This window comes from Pongo abelii, chromosome 10 (assembly GCF_028885655.2).
Source record: "Pongo abelii isolate AG06213 chromosome 10, NHGRI_mPonAbe1-v2.0_pri, whole genome shotgun sequence".
NCBI lineage: Eukaryota > Metazoa > Chordata > Mammalia > Primates > Hominidae > Pongo > Pongo abelii.
The window spans coordinates 20,856,818-20,879,051 of record NC_071995.2 but is presented as its reverse complement, the minus strand read 5'-3'; the positions used below and the strand labels follow the sequence as shown (position 1 = coordinate 20,879,051).

General features: G+C 38.1%; 1 long non-coding RNA gene across 2 annotated transcripts in view; it reads left to right on the top strand.

Annotated features, from left to right (window-relative positions):
* Positions 1–22,234, top strand: part of LOC112135734 (uncharacterized) — a 43,157-nt gene that overhangs the window by 9,488 nt on the left and 11,435 nt on the right. For both annotated transcript variants that reach the window (XR_008511856.1, XR_008511855.1), the window contains exons 2-4: positions 10,673–10,782; positions 15,313–15,420; positions 16,110–16,296. This is a non-coding gene — a long non-coding RNA (uncharacterized LOC112135734). The remainder of the gene's footprint in view (positions 1–10,672; positions 10,783–15,312; positions 15,421–16,109; positions 16,297–22,234) is intronic.

The following is a 22,234-nucleotide window of genomic DNA, read 5'->3' as shown; positions in this document are numbered from 1 at the left end:
AGTCTTACTTCCATCCCATCTTCCCCAATGCTGATTTCAATATTCCCCAATGCTGATTTCAATATTCATGTAGAATGTTCATTTTAGATCTTAGTCTTTCAGTTCTTAACTTTCTTACTCTCAATGATCTTACCTGCCATCCCAATTCAGCCACCCATTTGCATTGTTGAAACCTAGATATTGTCATTGCCAGTAATTGTTGTGGCAGATGTTGACAACTAGCTATCCAAAGATCATTTGTAACTCTCCCTTGCCTGCATCTACCGTAGAGAGTGCAAAAGCTAAAAGCTTTATTCTAGGGTCCCACATGGTGACCACATTAAATATAAATGAAAGTCCACAGCCTCTTTCACTTTCTCTTTCTTCTCGCCTGGAGCACAGACATGTGACTTGGAGTTGCAGCAGTTACTGGAAGCCATGAGGTAAGAAGCATAAGGATCAAAGCCAATATACTGAGGGTAGCAGAGCAAAACATTGAAAAATGTCTAAGCCTTCCACTTCTGGCCATGGTTTAATTTGTATCAGTCTAATTGTCAAACTGAGAACTAGAAGAGCAGGATAAGATGAGGGTGGGGGAGAACTGATGGAAGACATGGAAGAAAAGATAGAAGAAGTCATAATATCTGGGAAAATAGAAGCCACGCATATAAGAAATACTACTATTCAACTGTGATAAATATAAAGAAAACCATATTGAGACACATCACAGTGAATTACTGAACACCAAGAGCAAAGCAAAAAAATCTTAAAATCAGCCAGAAAAACCAGACATAATACCTTCAAAGAAGCAACAATAAGAATGTTAGCTGACTTCTCTAAAGAAACAATGGAAGCTGAAGGAGAAAGTAAAATATATGCCAAAATATTGGAAGATAATAACTGCCAACCTAGAAATCTACAATCAGCAAAACTATCTTTAAAAAAATCTTTTAGGCCGGGCGTGGTGGTGCACGCCTGCAATCCCAGCACTTTAGGAGGCTGAGGCGGGTGGATCACCTGAGGTCAGGAGTTTGCGATCAGCCTGACTAACATGGTAAAATCCCATCTCTACTAAATACAAAAAAATTAGCCAGGCGTGGTGATGCATGCCCTGTAATCCTAGCTACTTGGGAGGCTGAGAGAGAAGAATTGCTTGTACCTGGGAGGTGGAGGTTGCAGTGAGCCGAGACCATGCCATTGCACTCCAGCCTGGGCAACGAGAGTGAAAGTCTGTTTAAAAAAAAAAAAAAAATTTAATCTTTAAAATTTTAACATGTGAAAATTTTAAGATGAAGAAAAAGAATATGAGTATATTAATTACTACAGAACTGTATACTTAAAAATGGTAAAGATGGTAAGTTGTATTTTATCTCAATAAATTTTTTTTAAAGAAAAATTGTCTGCAGCAAAGCTACTCTAAGCAAACGTAAGGAAAACACTACAGGAAGTTCTTCTGGGAGGCAGATATTTAAATAAATAAATGAACATTAATAAAGTTAATATATGGCATATCTAAATGCATACAAAATAATAATGCCTTGTAGAATGTATAATGTTTATAGAATTAAATACATAATGATAGTGCAAAAATTTGAAAGGAGTAAATGAAATTACAGTACTTAATGTTCTTACATTTTCGGGAAATTGCCTTAAGTACCAATATGAGGACGATTCTAATAAATCAAGGATTGATACTGCAATAGGTTAACTACTAAAAGTGCAGTGAAAATTTAAGAAGCAAAACTAAGAAGCCAACAGAAAAAAATAAGAATAAAATTAGGCAAAACCAAAGTTAAAAAAATAGCTAAGAGAGAAAGTAGAACAAGATAGATTTATAAACATGAAATTAATAGGGAACAGATATAAAATGGTAGATTTATGAACATGAAATAAGTACTTCGATTAGAAGACAAAATTTTAAACCTGACAAAAATTAAAACCTATTTATACACCGCTTTTGAGGGACACACCTTAATTATGACATGTAAAAATTTTTTTAATCTCAAAAGGATACACCATGAAACGCTAACTTAAAGAAAATTGTCATAGCTATGTTAACACCAGGTGAAATAAAGATAAGTCAATGCATTATTAGACATAAAGGGGACCATTTCGGTGATAAAACTGTCAATCAACTAAGGAGATACAACAATTCTACATTTTTATGCATTGAATAATGTAGCCTTCAAATAAATACAATTTAATGAACTAAAACCAGAAAAAGACAAATTCTAATTGTAATGGGAAATTTTAACATAATTATGTTGAAAAGAGATAAAATAAGCAAACACATATAAGAGGTAAAACAAGTAAGCATGAATAAGATTTGAACATTAACAAACCTGACCTAATTAATATATATCAGCGCTATACTAAAAACTTCATCATGCACATTCTTTTCTGGTTCACATGAAACCAGTACCAAAAATGAATATGTACAAATTTCTAAAAACTGACCTCATACAAAATATATTTTCTGACCATCATGAAATTAAGTTTGAAATAAAAAACAAAAAACCCCACAAATATTTAAGAATTAAGCAAAACCTGTCTAACCCTTCTATCAAAGAAGAAATCACAGTAGAAAATTAAAATAAAATAATATTATGATAAAATAATAATGAAAAGACTGCATACCAATATTGCAGGGTACTGCTGAAACTTAACAGAGCAGCAGTTCTTAAACGTTAGCACGCATTAGGATCACCTGAGGCCTTCTTAAAATACAAGGTGTTGTGCCCCATCTTTAGAGTTTCTTATTCAGTAGGTCTGGCACATGGCTTAAGAATTTGCATTTCTAACAATATCCCAGAATATACTGATGTTTTTGGTTAAGGAACCACATCTCATCCTAGGATATATAAACAACTTTATGACAATAAATTTTATTTTAAAAATATTTTTTAGAAAAACAAAATTTATCAAAATTAGCACAAAAACAAATATGAAATCTTCATAGCTTTATCTATAGTTGACCCCTAAGCAACTTGGGTTTGAATTACATGGGTCCACCCATACACAGGTTTTATTTCAGTAAATATACTGAAAAAAATTTAGGAGATTTGTGACAATTTAATAAAAGCTCTCAAATATTTAAAAAATATAAGAAAAAGTTGGATATGTCTTGAATGTATAAAATATATGTAGATACTAGTCTACTTATTTACTACCATAAAACATACAGAAAGCTATTATAAGAAGTTTAGGTTTATCAAAGTAAAGCTTTATGTTTAACTAAAGTTATGTACACAAACATACACCATACATGGTACCATTTGCAGTCAAGAGAAACATAAACAAATGTAAAGATGTGGTTTTAAAATGGCATGAAATTAACTGTAGTTCACACTGTACTACTGTAACAGTTTCATAGCCACCTCCTATGGCTATTGCAGTGAGCTCAAGTGTTGCAAATATCCATTTTAAATGCCTTGTGATGCTAATAATCTCTGCATGAGCAGTTTGTCTCAACAGTAAATCGTACATCACAGAAAAAAATGGCCTCTTGCAGTTCTCACATATTTTTTATTGTGTTTAGGGCAATACTTTAAACCTTGAATCACACCATGTGATCCATACGAAATGCCACTAGTGATGCTGGCAATGCTCCCAAGAAGCACACAGCAGTCATGACATTACAAGACAAAGTTGAATTGCCGGATACGCATCAGAGATTGAGATCTTGTAACTGCAGTAGCCCCGCCATTTCAAGAGAAATAAATCCAGCAATAAGTACCATTGAAAAAATGGAAAGGAAGCTTGTGAACCCATAGCTGCAGCTACACCAGCAGGTGCAAAAGCCTTGCACTTTTTGTGAGATACCCTTTTATCTTATATTGAAAATGCAGCTGACAGTTCAAAGCAAAAAGAAAATGAAGCATCTAAAGCTGGAGAATTTAATGCCAGCAAAGGATGGTTGGATAATTTTAGAAGGAAGTTTGGCTTTTAAAATGTCAAAACAATAGGAAAAGCAGCTTCTGCCAGTCAAAAGGCAACAGATACCTTCCCAGATGCCATTAAGAAAATGATTGAAGATAGGCCAAGAACAGTGGCTCACACCTGTAATTGCAGCACTTTGGGAGGTCAACGTGGGTGGATCACCTGAGCCGAGGAGTTTCATACCAGCCTGGGCAACATGGTGAAACCCTGTCTCTACAAAATATATCTATATACGTAGCCAAGCATGGTGGCATGCACTTGTAGTCCCACCTACTCAAGAGGCTGAGCTGGGAGGATCACTTGAGCCTGGTAGGAGTAGGTTGCAGTGAGTCCAGATCGCACCACTGCACTCCAGCCTGGGAAAGAGTGAGACCTTGTCTCAAACAAAACAAAACAAAACAAAAAAAGAAAGAAAATGGTTGAAGATAAAGAACATCTACCTGAACAGGTTTTTGATGCAGATAAAAGTGCCCTATTACAGAAAAAAAGGAATATCACAATGAACATTTATTAGTAAGGAAGAGAAGTGAATGCCAGGATTTAAGGCAGAAAAGGATAGTCTAACTCTACTGTTTTGTGCAAATACATTTGGGTTTATGATCAGGACTATCCTTATCTATAAAGCTGCTAACCCCTGAGGTTTCTGTTGCTTTTGTTGTTGTTTGTTTTGCTTTGTTTTGTTTTAGAGACAAGGTCTCACTGTGTTCCCCAGGCTGGAGTGCAGTGGCTTAATCATGACTCACTGCAGCCTTGAACTTCTGGCCTCAAACAATCCTCCCACTTTGGCCTCCCAAAGCAGTGAGATTACACACAAGAGCCACCATGCTCAGCCTTCCCCTGAGATTTGAAGGTAAAAAATAAACACCAGTTGCCAGTCTTTTTGTTGTACACAAGAAGGCCTTGATGAGAACCCTTTTTCTGGATTGATTCTGTCAATGCTCTGTCTCTGAAGTCAGGATGTACCTTGAGAGTAAGAGACTGCTTTTTAAAGTTCTTTTGATATTAGACAATGCTCCTGGCCACCCAGAACTCCATGAGTTTAACACCAAAGGCACCAAAGTGGTCTACTTACCCCCAAACACAATGTCTCTAATTCAGCCTCTAGACCATGGGGTTACAGGATCTTTAAGGCTCATTGCCCTTGGCACTCAATGGAATAAATTTTAACACCATGGGTGAGAACCTTGATAGAGAAAACATCATGAAAGTCTGGAAGAATTACACAATTGAAGATGCCATCGTTGTTTTAGAAAAAGCCATGAAAGCCATCAAGCCTGAAACAATACATTTCTGTTGGAGAAAACTTTGTCGAGGGGTTGTGTGTGACTTCACAGGATTTATGACAGAGCCAATCAAATAAATCATAAAAGAGACTGTGAATATGGAAAGCAGGTATGGATGGAAGGATTTCAAGATATGGGTTTTAGAGAAATTCAAGAGCTAATAGACACCACATGCAAGCAGTTAACAGAAGACAACATTATGGAGATGAATGCTTCTCAGCCAGTACCAGATGGTGGGGAAGAAGTCATAGAAGAAGTGGTGCCAGAAAACAAATGGACATCAGACAATTTGCCAGAAGGGTTCCAATTATTCAAGACTGCCTTTGACTTCTTTCACTACATGGACCCTTCCATGATATAGGCACAGAAACTAAAGCAAATGGTGGATGAAGTATTGGTACCATATAGAAACATTTTTGGAGAAAGAAAGTGCAAAGTCAGACAGAAATTACTGTATTTCTGTAAAGTTACACCTAATGTGCCTGCCTCTCCTACCTCTCTTTCCACCTCTGCCACCTCTGCCACCTTTGAGACAACAAGGCCAACTCTTCCTCCTCCTCCTCAGCCTACTCAATCTGAAGAGATGAAAATGACCTTTATGATGATCCATTTCCACTCAATAGTAGATACATTTTCTCTTCCTTATGATTTTCTTAATAACATTTTATTTTCTCTAGCTACTTTATTGTAAGAATACAGTATATAATACATATAACATATAAAATATGTGTTAATCAACTATTTATGTTATCAGTAAGGCTTCCAGTTAACAGTAGGTGATTAATAGTTAGGTTTTGGGAGACTCAGAAGTCATACATAGTTATTTGACCACATGGGGGTTGGTGTCCCTAATCCCCACATTGTTCAAGAGTCAACTGCATTGATAAATTTGAATCTTTCAGACACATTACACCAAGAAAACTCCAGATCCAAATGACTTTACCAGGGGATTTTTCCAGCCACTCAGGGGAAAAAAAAATACATTAATCTTACACAATCCCTTCCAGAGAATAGGGGAAAACAAAAACAAAAACAAAATGGCACAGCTTCTTTGATGAGGTTAGTGTATGACTAATCAAAGCGTTAGAAGGATATTACAAGAAAAGAAAAAAATATGTAGTTCAATCACTCTTATGAACATAGATCCCAAAGTCCTAAAAATAAATAAAATAAATAGTAAAAAAAACTGCATCCATCACTATATAAAAACGGGGAGCCAGGGAGGGAAAACTGAGTTATTGATGGCAACAGTAAGTAACTGTCTTGGATTGTCTACCTGGAGGCTTCTTGATAAGTGTCAAAATTAAATTCAAGACTTGGCTGGGCACAGTGGCTCACACCTGTAATCCCAGCACTCTGGAAGGCCGAGGCGGGGGGATCACGAGGTCAGGAAATCGAGACCATCCTGACTAACACAGTGAAACCCCGTCTCTACTAAAAATACAAAAAATTAGCCGGGTGTGGTGGCCGGCACCTGTAGTCCCAGCTACTTGGGAGGCTGAGGCAGGAGAATGGTGTGAACCCAGGAGGCGGAGCTTGCAATGAGCCAAGATGGCACCATTGCACTCCAGCCTAGGCGACAGAGCGAGACTCCATCTCAAAAATAAATAAATAAATAAATAAATAAATAAATAGACTTAACCATAAAGACAGCCTTAGTTAGGTTTGCTATTATAGGCAACTAAGTGATTTCTTTACTGACATTATTCTATTATCTACAAAAATCACAATCTAAGTATCTAACCATTGACTCCTATATTTCCAGTACCCCAATTTCAACAACTGTCCATCCCAACTTTGAATCTAGTCCATTAACTTGGTCACCTTTTCACTGTCCACCCAGACCTCACTTCCCTTCCTTCCCACCTTAGCCCATGGTCTATCACCATTGCCATTTATTTATGTATATCCTCAACTCTTCTGGCATCATACTTCGTTGCATTTGCCTGACAAAAGTCCAACTCTAGCTAGATTAAATCTCTGCACACTTCATGACTGCACATAAGCAGCTCCCATGATTGATAAAAACCAGCCACACTGCTAACCAGTCTCACTTTAAACCACTAACTGTGAGCCTTTGGAACTGCCCAGAAAACCTACCACATTTTCTCATCAGTCGATTCTCCCCCTCTTCATGTTGACAGTTTCACAGCTAGTCCTCTACTTTCAAACATCCCATACTTCTTCCTGCTCTCCTCACTGTCATCTGATGACTCCCTATTCTACTACCAAACAGAAGCAATCAGAAGATAATGCCATCATCTTCGCCCACCAACTCTATTAACATATATGCAGGTCAAACCTGCCTTGCTACTAGTTCACTTCACTATCATACAAGAACATCACAGTGACCCTGGTTAAAATCAAAAAGATGCTTAGATAACATGATACTAGAGCAATGTTTCTCAAAATGTGGCATTCAGGCCAGCAGCATCAACATCACTTGAAAACTTGTCATAAATGCAATTTCCCAGACCTATTAAATAGGAACTCTGGAGGGTGGGAACCAGTACTCTGTGTTTATGAAGGCCTACAGGTAACTCAGATGCATGCTAAGGTTTGAGCACCCCTGGTCTAAAATGTATTGAACTAGTTATGTTTTAACTCCTGCTGAAAACAAAGTAGCATATAATAACTCAATGTTTTATTATTAGGAGGAAAGAAGAGAAAGAGGAGCACATTTAAGTACACAATTTTTGACTTGAAGAAATTTATGAAAACTGGAAATTGCCCCAAGGTTCTAGCCCATTCCTTTTCTAGATGAAATTAAAGTCCAAGTATAGTAGTAACACATCCAAGTTCATATAGCTAGCCTTGAATCTACCCTTTAATAGTGGTGTGTAATGGGCAAATCAACTAACTTCCTCCTAAAATAGAGAGCTAATCTCTACCTTTCTATATTAGTTTCCCAGGACTGCCAAAACAAATTACCACAAACTCAATGGCTTAAAACAATGGAAACTATGGACACAGGGAGGGGAACAGCACCACCCACTGGGGCCTGTGGAGAGGGTGGGGAGGGAGAGCATCAGGATAAACAGCTAATGCATGCGGGGCTTAATACCTAGGTGATGGGTTGATAGGTACAGCAAACCATCGTGGCACAGGTTTACCTATGTAACAACTGCACATCCTGCACATGTATCCTGGAACTTAAAATAAAATAAACAAACTTATTCTCTCACAGTACAGAGGCTGCTAGAATCCTAAATCCAGATGTCAGCAGTGCTGGTTACTTCTGGAGGTTCTGAGAGGGAATCTGTTCCATGCCTCTCTGCTAGCTTCTGATGGTTGCAAGCAATCTTTGACATTTCTTGGCTTGTAGATGCATCACTCCAACATCTGCCTCCATTTTCACATGGTATTGTCCCCTACATGTCTGTCTCTGTGTCCAAATTTTCCTTTTCTTAAAAGAAAATCAGTCATTTGATTAGGGATTACCCTAATCCACTATGACCTCATTGTAACTTGATATACATTTTCAAAGACCTTATTTCCAAGTAAGTATCTGTTACATTTACATGCACTGGGGGTTAGGACTTGAATATCTCTTTAGAAGGGGGAGAGAAGATAATAATTTAAACCAGTAAACTTTTCTACCATCTAAAAGCCATGGATAGGGGGAAACAAATTTTCTCTGCCTAAAGGAAAATGGAAATCTAAACTTCTTACACAATCCACTGCTGACTCACTGTGAAGTGTGGAGCACAGACTAGCACATCCACGATGCTCAGGACCACTGCCTACCACCTCAGCCTGCCCCCTATGACAAATGTTATATGTGCTTGCTTGTTGCTAACTGGCTACTTCGACCACCTATTCCACCTACTGGACCAAGGATGCAGATTCCCGAAATCTGCCTCCACGGCTGCCACTGCCCATGGGACCATCCCAATGCAGAATGCTCCATCCCACCCCACATCTATTAGGCCTCTCTCCAAGGCCACAGGTGAATCTAAATCTCAAGAAGCAATAAAATGACATAAATTCATATTATTTTATTTTTTAATGTACAAAAACATGAGTGTTCTCAGTAAGAGAATTGTGGTATGAATATGTTGGTGGGATTAATCATCCATATTTTACTTTCTAATGTGGCCAACCAAGCACTTGTGCTAGAAGCAGAAATTACAGCAGCTCTGCCATTGTCTTCTTTGCTCGCTCTTGCATTGTTAATTTTTGCAAATCCATAGTTTTCTTCAGAAATCTTTTAGAACCATTTTTCAATTTGGAAAAGGGTTACTATAGTTAAAACCAGATACTGTAATTTATAAATTCACTGCATTAGGCTCAGGTAAACCACAATACACTGTCAACCCTTCTGTGCTGTAAAATTTCTGCTTATCTTTCAGGATATATCGGGAAATGTACATTATACATGACTGCTTCATGTATGTCCAAGGGGAAGAATAAGGAGAAAGAGGAGAAGGAAGAAGAGGAGGAGGAGGAGAAGAGGAGGAAAAAGGAGAGGAATAGAAATAGGAATTAGAAGAAGTAGGAAGAGAAAAATCAGAAGAGCAGAAACAGTAGCAGCTGACACTACCACTAGGATCAATTTATATGTTTAATATTCATAAAATATTTATTGTTCATAACTAATATTATGTAACTAGTATTAGATTAACATTCTGACACTTCCTTCATACTCCAGTGGCTCATCTTATACATGCATTTTGAGAACACCATCTAGGTGATGTCACCATTCATCTGAATGAAGCACCAAATAACTTGCTCTTTCAGTTCTTGATGTTCTTTCAGTTCTTGTTCTTTCAGTCCTCAATGTTCTCCTTTTATCTCTGCACCTGGTCTTTTGTCATCTATTAATACTTCCCACCTGACCTCAAGCTTCTGTGCTTCTAGATTGCTTGCTTAACTATTCCTTTAAAATGATCTTATGTTGCCTAGAGACATCCACTCTACTAATCCCTGTCATCATCCATATATATCCCCTTTAAGGTCTTCACTTCCTTTCCAATATGATACAAAAGACACAACCAAGTACACTGGTCAATGTCTAGGCTTCTAGGGTCCCACAGACCTGAATGTGTAATGCAGGGTGAGTTGCTTTACCTCTCTGAGCTTCAGTCTCTTTAACGTGAAAAGTGGGGATAAAATAGAAGCTGACATAGTCTCCTTATGAATGTTTAATAAAATAAGGTATGCAAAGTGCAAAGTATCATCTAGAATGTTTGTGGTTCTGAAAAAGATCAGTCAACTGCGTGAATGTTACTGAGTGGCCAAGTGGATGAAGTCTAAAAATAGTGAGTTTTCCAGCATAAATAAGTAAATATTCTGTAGTATTTTGATCATTTATGCCTGTTGATTTATTGGCTTCCATTCATCCCCATCTGGACTCTGCATCACCCTATCACAGCTGAAGATAAAAACGTTACCAAAATGCTGACAGTTTGCCACTGTCTGCCTTCCTCACAATCTTGTCATTTCATTATTGATCCTTGATACTTCTCTAGATCTTGAATAACTCTCCTCTCCCAGCTTCACCATTGACAGCTCGATTTGGACACTATCAACTGGTTCAGTGTTAAAAGCACTGAGACACAGAGAAGTCAAAAAATGCAGGGTGAGTAGGCTGGGATAATATATATCCTGAGATCTACCTCCAATACTGCACTGTAACATTTAGGATTGGATTTATATATTACTTTTAGGATTGGAATTTAGGGTCATAAAATAATTTGGTTTAGAAAATGATTAACAGTTATAGAAAATTAAGTTGGGGGCTTAGAAATGCTTCTCCATTTCTACCTGAATAATGCAGTCATGAGCTTGATAATGAAACATGCTCAGTGGCCATCCTTCACACAGTGAATGTGGTATTTTGGGTCCAAGTCATCAGTAGCTGACCAGATAATTTTTAAGGACTAAGTGTCATTCCTGAATTGTGGGTTAATTTGTACATGCCAGGTTTGATTTTGAATGCATGGACTTGGTGAAAGTGTAGGTACATGTGGCTTAAGCTGTCACTTGCAGTAACACTTTCTCATGTATATGTTCCTGAAGTCTCACATCTATAAACTGCAAATGTGGAACAATTGCTCTGGCAGTAATTGCTAAAGCACACAGGAAAGTTTCTCCCTCAGCTATTTTCATTTCTCTGGTTTCCAGGCAGTCCCCCATCCACCACACCACCCCAACCCACCACATTCATTCTCTTTCTGCCTCAGATCGTTTCCTCCAAGTGGTCAAACCTTATAAGTCAAGTGGCATTTCTGTGATGCCATTCTTTCCAAAATTCTGCAGATGGGCTAAAACTAATGAAAGCTAAACCTGAGCATAAAAGGCAATGACTTTTATACCTCAGGTACACACAATAGCAATCATTTAAGTTTACTGGAAACTTCATATTTTATATCACTAGAACCCAGAATAGAATTCTGAGCACTTAAATTGGGCTTCTAGGATTCTATTAGAGGTTAATTTACACTGAAAGCATCTAGGTTATGTAATTTTATAAACGTTGAAGCCCGGAAAATGTTCTTAGTGTTTATAGGTTGGAGTAAAAGAAGTGAAAATGGTAACAAAAAGAAATAGTCTGTTTATGCTTTTTTAGGATTATGTATAGGGTTATATTTTGATAGTCTGCCCAGAATAAAACACTGGAGATATATATACATGAAAAGTGCTTCAGACATGCCTTCATCTTTGCCTTTATTATTTTAGCGACACAATTTCCTCCACCTTGGCAGAGGCTGCATGCCGTAATTTCTCATCTGCAACATGTATATCAAGATAGCATGGCCAGACCTGAAGTGAGAACTTTCATGAATGCCAAACAGACACAGCCATTTAAGATGATGTCACTTCAGAAGACATTGCTAACTCTGAACCCATACGGTGCAGAGTAAAATTGAAATGGCCAATTTCTATCAGCCCTCACAATATGGACAGCCATTTTCATTCAGGTCTATGCAATTCCGTTCAGGTTCTCCAACTTTTTCTTAAGTTTTAGATACTAGGGCTATGTAGTGTGCATTTTATGAGCTTAACTACTGGTGAACAAAAACAGGAATACTGTACTTTGTGAACTGTTTATACTAAGCATGTTTATTCATTCCAGCATTATTCTGGCTTTTAAAACATGCAACATATTTCACACATCCTAAACTTGTTCTCTTCAGTAAGTCAGAATGCCTTTAAATCTTTCAGTGGTATAAATAACAGCAAGTAGTACCTAAGAAAAGAGGAGGCATGAGCATACATTTCACCCAGTAGCACTTGTATGCAAAAAAAAAAAAAAAAAAAAAAAAAAAAAAGGCTAACATTATTATTTGGGAATTGCAAATAATAAAAAAAAATGAATTTTTGCTAGGAGGACCAGATTTTGAACTTATGTATCTGCAAGGTATGTTAAGACAATATTAGAATTAAAATGAGGCTGGGCGTGGTGGCTCACATCTGTAATCCCTGCACTTTGGGAGGCCAAGGTGGGTAGATCACTTGAGGTCAGGAGATCGAGACCATCCTGGCTAACATGGTGAAACCCTGTCTCTACTAAAAATACACAATACACACACACACACACACACACACACACAAATTAGCTGGGCATGGTGGCGGGCGCTTGTAGTCCCAGCTACAAGGAAGGCTGAGGCAGGAGAATGGCGTGAACCCAGGAGGTGGAGGTTGCAGTGAGCCGAGATCACGCCACTGCACTCCAGCCTGGGCAACAGAGTGAGACTCCATCTCAAAAAAAAAAAAAAAAAAGAAAAGAAAATGAGAGAATTTGTGGTGAGAAAATAACTGTAATGATGTAATTGGACCAGGACAGTCTGCTCACCAGCTGAATGTGCTGATGGGGAACATGTTTAAGAGGAGACACTTCTGCACTCCTCAGCCTTAAAAAAAAAAAAATTAGAGAAAGTAGAAATGGCCCAAAGGTGAGTAGCTTTGGTAAGCTACCTAACGTCTATATTGCCTCATTTATTTAGCTTCACAATAGGTAGAACTTATTTTTGTAAGTCTTGTTCAGAGGACAAAAACAAAGTAGGTTCAGGCTAGCCACAAGCAGCTGGGTGTGTGTCATGATATGAGGGTGCCAAGGACTGGATCAAACGTGGAGAGCAGAGCACGGTCAAAGCCAAAGCTTTACTGTAACTATTAAGTCCAGAGTATGAAGCTGATTTAAAAATAGGGAAGTAAGTAATGAAGTTTAAGACCAGGACATAGAGTGGGACACGGTACTAGGTATTAATTCAATGTTCTGGGGGATATTATTAAAGATGTATTCTGTGATTTATGAATAGGGACCAGAGAGCCCCTTCCATGTGACGCCTATGACAGCATCACATCAGCTTCAAGGAGAGGTGTCAGCAGAACATAACTCATATTTCAAACCTCTCTTAGCTCTATAATCTCACAATCATTGTTCCTCTTTTTCTTCAACGCCTCAACTTGAAACCAACCCAGTCCAATTGCCCCCATGGGTTCCCGTCTTCACAGAACATTCTTAATCTCTCTATGAGGACTTAGAAGGTCATTCTCAATAATCTCTTTTGTCTTTTACTTGCCAAATTTCTTATATTTCTTCTGTTTTTTTCTTTCAACACACTTTTTATTCTTCCCTGCAGCACATTGCATTAGGCCTTGTTCTATGCTTTATTCTAACATATTTATTCTTTATTTACTTTCTTCTAACGTATTTTATTTCACTAACATGCCTTTCTATGCCTTTTGATTTCCTTGGGAAGCAAATTCAATGGTGTATATATTAACAGTCTTAAAAATTATTGTCCTGTTTTATTTTCCACAAAGAAAAAGTCACTTTATGATAGAGTTTTCTATGTACTTTTTGGGTTTTTTTTTTTTTTTTTTGAGATGGAGTCTTGCTCTGTTGCCCAGGCTGGAATGCAGTGGCGTGAACTCCACTCACTGCAAGCTCTGCCTCCCAGGTTCAAGCCATTCTCCTGCCTCAGCCTCCTGAGTAGCTGGGACTACAGGTGCCCACCACCACGCTCGGCTAATTTTTTTGTATTTTTAGTAGAGACGGGGTTTCACCATGTTACCCAGGATGGTCTCGATCTCCTGACCTAGTGATCCGCCTGCCTCGGCCTCCCAAAGTCCTGGGATTACAGGCGTCAGCCACCACACCTGGCCTCTTCATGCATTTTTCTATAGCCATATTCACTGAAATATTTATGCTATTGCTCCCTAAATATTTAAGAAACATGATAAGTTACACTATTTCTTAGTTCAGGCTGCATTTTATCATAAACATGTTGCCTTTTCATGAGATGCAGTGTTGGCTCCTAGGTCTTGGACCATCTAGAAAGTATGCCAGTCCATGCATCCAATAAAATCCAAGTTTGGAAAAAACATTCATTCTCCTTTATATCAGAGTCCAGGATAATTCTGGTTTCTTTGAATTTCAAAGCATTACTAGAGTATGGGCTACATTTTCTTGCAACTAGTATTCCTTCCTATATAATTTTTGCTGTCGTTTCTTGAATTACTAAATGTTTTTAAAACTTTGGTGTATTTCTATCATATAAGTCAAATTATAATAAAACTCAAGTCTCTGCTTGTTTTCATTCTGGATTCTTTTCTGGGCCAAGGATAGCCCAAATTAAGACAAAAAATACACCCCTGGGCTGCGTGATAACACTTAAGTTCTAGTGCTCAAGCCAGGGCCACCACATTGAGCCAGGCAGGCCACATATGCCCAATATTGTAGAAAGTCCTCAAGTTGTGCAATTCAGCAAAGCCACGGATCCACCCTAATGCCATGACTTGTTAGCTTTATGATATATGACAACATAACTACATGATCCTAATAGTATCCAGTGCTTCACCATGCAGTTGTACTGTGAAAGCATTTCATAAATCGTATTGTTCTATACAAATCCATCTCCTTTTCTCTTTGATAATCTCAAATTCAAGGAGCTTTAAATATATAATATGTTTTCATTATATTTTTGCTGTAAAACTGCCACTGTTTCCTGACATTTAAATTTTCTATCTAGGCTCAATCAATAGATATGGATATGTTTTCGATCTCTGAGTCACCTAATACCTAAGTGCTCTGAACAGGTGTCAGCTAAGAAACATATAATCCATTTAGTGGAGACCTATAATACTAGTTTTGTTTTCACAGATGGTGTTGGATTATTGAAGTGGAAATAGGCCAAGAAGTTTTAAAAGTACCTTTCCATTTAAGAGAGGGACATGTACTAAGCCGGACCTTGTATTATTTAAAGCTATGGTAAGTAAATTCAGCTCTAATCTTCTCATAGCCCAGTCTGACTAAATCTGTTATTTTCTATGTCTCCTAAATTTTAGTTTTCCTGTTACTAATCCCTACATCATACAAACAGTTTCTGGGAAGAAAATATATCATTCACCTTCCATGTGTTTAGTTCGTGGGCATATCCTTTTATTTTCAGAAGGCAGGTAATGGATACTAAGGTGTTGAAACAGAGTTAGGAAAAACAAATAATGCTAAATCTACCACAGTTTGACCATGCGGAAGTCACTTAATTTATCTTTAACTCAGTTTGGGTATCTGTTAAATAAGGCAATAAGGTTTTTTTAAACTACTGAGTTTTTTAGTTTATAGAAGTGTTAACGTAGTTCAAAATGTGTTATTTTTTGAGATATAAATCCAAAGTGTTATCGTTATTTACCTAATCATATACAATATCTACTATTGGTCTTTTAGTTAATAAAGGTGACAGTGTTGTGGAGCAGAAAGATTTGGAGTTAATGAATTCAGCTCTTTCACTTAGCTCTGTGATCTTGGGCAGTTACACTCGTAGGATTTTGGCTGCCTAGAATCTGACCTACCTTATATTTCTAGAGAATTCCCAAGGGTATGTGTTCTGTTGAACAATCTCCTTCTACAGAACCTGAAAAGAGCCAAAACCTACTTGTCTCTCTGTCTCCCACCACCAGCACCAAGAGCGTTGGCACAAAATCTGGGCTTCTCCAAGCAAATGCTTCCATCTGAGACTCTGAACTTGGATTGAGTAAAACAGGCAAAGAGAGAGTGGAATTCATTTTGTCAACAGGAATTGCAATGGTGGTACTCTTTTGGTCAGGATGGAAGTTCCAGGAGTTTCCATTTGGCTATTTCTACCAGGTGACTTTTATCGTATTGTCAAAATGCCGACTGAGAATTTAGCTGATTGTTGATATATCTATCTCAGCTTTACACTGAGAAACTGAGAAAAAAAAAAAAAAACGGGATGGATTCAGGGTGTGATTTTTATATCAAAATTATAGTTATCATCTGACCTCTCAAAAACTGTCACTCAAAAAAGTGGATTCAATAGTGTTCAAGGTTCCAAACAATTAGTTTTTAGCTCAGAGTTAGTGCTGATTAAGTCCAAAAGCAATTTTTTTGTAATTTTTAGGCTGTCGTAGTCTCTAGGGTAGGCTAGAGGAAGGTTTTACACTAATGACATGAAGCCATACTCTACTCCCATCCTCAAGCATATTTGGGCTCCCCTCAAGTGATGCTGGATATGTAAAAGTACAGTCATCAGATTACAGTAATTTTCCTCTCTTTATGAGGATACTCTCCAGGCAAATGAATTTATCAGAAACTACATTGAATGTAACCCTAAAAAAGCTAAATTTTTTAATGTGCTGAAACTTGAATATCTAAAATACATTAAAATCTCAAGCATATGTAAATGCTAAATAAGTGAATACCATTTAATTGAAAGATATTAAATCTGTCATTTTTTATTACCAAATACTCACTTTGAGGTACATACTGCATCAGACCATTTTACAGTTGGAGAAATAGGCAGCGAGCAGTAGCCTTAGAGGCTATTAACTTAGAATTTAAAACTTGTGGGTTTTTTAATTTAAAAATCAATCACTCTATAAACAAAATCCCAAAGGTACCAATACTAAGAAAATATTTTAATTTCTTCCATTTTAGAATATTCAATAAATATTTGATTTCAGAATTAATTTCACTACTTTTGAAACATGTATTTTGAAAGGAAAATAATTAAGATGGATAATACCACATTCAAAATATACTTAATCTATGGATCATATTATGAAGTATCTCTTTAATCTAAAAAATTATTTTAAAAATTTTAACAATTGGGGTGTGGAATGAAACTATGATAATTAACAGAGTGGGTGGCCTGGTGATTGTCAAGTTGACCAATGGAATGGAGTATAGAAGCCCAGAAACAGAAATATTCAAGTATGGAAATTTGGTATATGCAGAGATGAGAAAAGAAGGGACTCTTTAATAAATGGAGTAAAAAAAAGTTATCAGTTATGAGAAAAGATAAATTTGACTTGCACATCATGTCATAATTTTTAAAAAAACCCTGAATTGAATAAGGATTGAAAATGTAAAAACTGAGGAAGGTGGCCAATTAAAAGCAGCTAGTGTGTGCTGCTGTCATGGAGAGAAATAGAAGGAGCAAGTGAATACAGTGCCTTCAACTGAAACATCCAGGTGGATGCATTGGGATTCATCAAGAAAACAATTCAAGCGATGAAGAATGGAGAAACGCAAGGCAGTACAATCACCAAGCGAGAGGAGGCTCCCCAGCCCAGGGAAGTGGTGAGTGAGTGAGCAACCCCGGACACCCGTGCTTCTCCCATGGATCTTTGCACCCCTGTGTCAGGAGATCCCCTCAGGAAAGCACTCCACAAGGGCTTGCAATCTGATGCACAGAGCTACATGGAGTCTTTACATCAGCCACTCAAGCACACGTGAATCCCTGGGAGCTTTAGATACCCAGGCTTCCCAGCAAAAGTGGCTGCAACTCTGGCAAAGTGGGAGGCTAGGCCCTCATACATACCCCTTGGAAAGCAGCTGATTCCAGAAGGCTGAGCAGTGATGATCTGCAGGCCCCACTTCCGTGACACTTCACAGGACCCATTGACTTGGAACTCCAGTAAGCCACTGGTAGCAGCATTGCACCTCTCTGAGGGAGCTCCCAGAGAAAGCGGTGGGCTGCCATCTTAGCTGTTTCTCAGTTTTAGCCATTGTTGCCTTCAGTGTAGGTGCCCTATGAAAAAGTGGCCAGACTGTTTTTTATGCAGGTCCATGACCCCCACTCAGTGGGACCTCCTGACGGGTCACCAGCACTTCTTGCTGGTGTTTTCCAGCTGGCAGTGGTTCTGAGTCTCTCTGAGACGGAGGCCCCAGCTGGGGGGATGGACCGCCATCTTTGCTGTCTAACAGCCTTAGCCATTGTTGCCTTCAGGTTCTAGGGAGTCTGAGGAAACTAGGGAATGAAGCGCTCCCGAGCACAGTGCAGCAGTTCTACAGAGAAGCAGCCAGACTGGTTTTTCGTGCAAGTCCTTGATCCTGTTTCTCTTTACTGGGCAGAATCTCCAAACCGAGGATGACAACCACCTCCATAGATGTGTTCAGGCAAGCAAATAGGTTCGTACCTCCCTAGGATGGAGGTCCCAGAGAAAACAGCAGGCTACCATCTTTGCTGTTTTGCAGCCTTTGCTATTGACACCTTCAAGCACAGGAAAACCCAAGGTCACTGGGGACTGAAGTGAACCCTCAGCATACTGCAGCAGCCCTAGGGAAAAGTGGCCAGGCTGGTTGTTATTTGGGTCCCAAATTTTATATCTTCTTACTGGGCAGGTCTTCCAGGATTGGGTCTCTAGCCACCCCCTGCTGGGACTATTGAGCCAGTAGGAGCTCTACAACTCCCTGGGACAGAGCTCCCAGTGAGAGGGGCAGGTTGCCATCTTTGCTGTCTTGTAGCCCACACCCTTGCTGCCTCCAGGCTCTGGGGAGTCCATGAAGCCCAGGGGCTGGTCTGGATCCCCAGCACAGAGCACCCACCTCACAGAAAAGTGGCCAGACTGTTCTCTATGCAGGTCCTAGTCCACACTTCTCCTCACTAGGCAGGGCTGCCTGACCTGGGACTCCAGTAAAACTGCCTTGCCCCTGCCTGATTACCTCCATTAGAAACAGCCCAGCAGTTAAAGGAATACCAACATGCAGAGATGAGAAAAAAAACAGCACAGAATTCTGGCAACTCAAATGGCCAGAGTGTCTTGTGTCCTCCAAACAACTACGGTAATTCTCCAAAAAGGGTTCTTAACCAGCCTGAGTTGGCTGAAATGACAGAAATAGAATTCAGACTATGGATAGGAATAAAGATCATTGAGATTCAGGAAAATAGCAAAACCCAGTCCAAGGAAACTAACAATCAAAATAAGACAAAATAGGAGCTGACAAACAAATAGCCAGTATAAAAAAGGGACCTAACTGATCTAACAGAGCTGAAAAATACAGTACAAAAATTTCACAATGAAATCACAAGTATTAATGCAGAATAGACCAAAAAATGTCAGAACTTGAAGACTGGCTCTCTGAAATAAGACAGACAAAAATAAAAAAAAGAATAAAAAGCAATGAACAAAACCTCTGAGAAATATGGAATTGTGTAAGGAGGCCAAATATACAAATTATTGGCATCCCTGAAAGGGACAGGGAAAAAGTGAAAAACTTGGAAAACATATTACGGGATATTGTCATGAGCATTTCCTCAACCTCACTAGAGAGGCCAACAGTCAAATTCAGGAAATACAGAGAACCTCTGTAAGAGATCTACTGTAAAGCATCTATAGTTAACAATACTGTCTTACATACTTAAAATTTTACTAAAACTATAAAGTAGTTCTTAAGTGTTCTCATCACAATAATGGTACTAGTAATAAGTGAAGAGAGTGTGAGGGAATTTTGGAGTTAATAGATACCTTTATGGCAGATTGCAGTGTCTACTTATATCCAAATGTATGATGTTGTATACATTAAATATATGTAGCTTTTTGTATGTCAATTGTACCTCAATAAAGTGGGTTATTTTAATATATAAAAAAAGAAATGCCTGTAGTCCTGGCTACTCAGGAAGGTGAGGCTGGAGGATCACTTGAACCCAAGACTTTGGGTCCAGCCTGGGCAACATAGTGAGATCTCATCTCGAAATTAAAAAAAAATAATAATAAGACATCACAGTATCAAGGCTAGTAATCTTTCTGTGGCTTTCATTGTACTGCCTGATGACACACGGGATTATAATGAAATACGAGGTGTCCTAATTGCAGTAACTAGATATAAAATAAAGTAGAATGAATTTGGAATGGTAAGAAGGGCAGTAGTTTTTCAGGATGTAAAGAAATGAGAAACAGGAATACGATTGTTGAAACATAAACAGGAAGAATCAGCAATATGAGAAACATGCAAATGAATAGAATTAAAGACCTCTGCCATAACGTATTCTAATTTAATCTGCATTTGGCAAGCATTTCACGACACAGCTTCATCCACTTTACCACTAAGATAGCCAAGACAGTGGTCCTCAAATTTTAGCTGAAATCAGAATCGCCTGGGAACCTGGTAGAGCCCTCAGAGGCTCAGGTCTATCCTCTTCAATAAGCCTGCCCCTCTCTGTTCTTTCTGAGTTCTGGTGTTCTGATATGTACTAAAGTTTGAAAGCCAGGGATTCAGAAAAATACACAGAGGGACAACTCATAATGTCACCAATAGCTGTAATTATTCCCCAAAAGATAGAACAGAAAACTATTATTTTCCCTCGGTGCCCATGCAAATCTGTTTTCTGAGGCTCTTTGGATCATTTTAACAAAACCTAAGTAGATGCCATGTCTCTTCTGATCACTCAGAAAATATAAAGTCCTCTAGTCACTTTTAGTTGCAAAAAGCTTGATTTCGGTATTCAAAATATTCTCAAGTAATAGTTAAAGCTCCAAACTTCATTTAAAGTTTATCGTCTCCTGGCTTAGGCTAAGGAATAGGTTGCTAGACTGCAGAGTGGAAAGGGCAACGTTTTTGGGTTTTTTTGTTTTTTTTTTTTTAAGTTTTAGGTGTTTTTTTCACTGCCTAAAACGTTCACCCCACCTCCCTCTCTCAACAACTGGTTTCAGATCATCTAGATCTGTGGGAGGCATATTAAAAAGCAGTAAGGTCCAAGAAAGTTCTCACTTGACATGCACCAATATGGTCTGGATTTGGTTTCTCCTGATTCTTGGAGCATTTTTTACTTCCTATGGAACCCTGTCACTGGCAATGGAATCTCCTCTCCCACTGTTGCTCTTTAAATACAGCTGAGGTCTCTTCTGCCTGGCCACTTACGACTTCACTCTGATTTTTTGAGGTCCATTACACTCTCCAAGGAGACAATCACCACTCCAAGGTGACTTCAGGTGTGTTTCTCTCTTCCATTTGGCCTTCAGGAGCCTTCCTTCCGAAGACCTCTGGCAACACAGGCTGTTCCTGAGGCAACCAGCCTCCTCCCTGGACAACTGCAGAAGGGCTGGTCAGGGCAGCCTGTGCCTTTAGGCTTTTCTAGCAGCAATTTCTGCTCCATGACCGCAGGCTCACAAAGCAACCTCTTACCCTGAATCCCCTCTTACTCAGCTGGAGGGGAGTTGAAGGAGACATTTCACAGCAGTCTAACTCAAGTAATCTCAGCTTAAAGAGATATAATTAAAACTAAATAGCATGAAAAGGTAAACAGAAAGCAGTTGGCCACAATGTATTAGGGAAAATCAAGAAAAATGTAACAATAGCCATATTATTTGAAGACAGTAGAACTGAAAGTAGCTTTTTTCACATGAGTAAAAAAAGGGTCATTAAGATAATATGAGGTAAAACTCATAAAATATATCAAAATTCATAAAGCAAAATTCTTGGTATTTAGCAATAATTTGACATAGAATTATTCAATTTTATCCATATTTTCTGTCCTTTAAACAATTATACAGAATATATATTAAAAATTAGAATAATGAAATTCAGAATTTTATATATATCAAATTTTGTAAGCATTTAAACGAGTTAACCGTGCACATAGTCCTTAAAAAACTATATATATAATAATAAGGTCTATATATATAAAAATATAGTTTTATATATAGTTTATAAAATATGTATTATATATAAAATAATATATAAAACATATAGTATGTTATATATTATATTTTATGTATGATATGTTTTATTTATTATATAATATAATATTGATCTGCAAAAAAAACTAGATAAATTCCAAAGT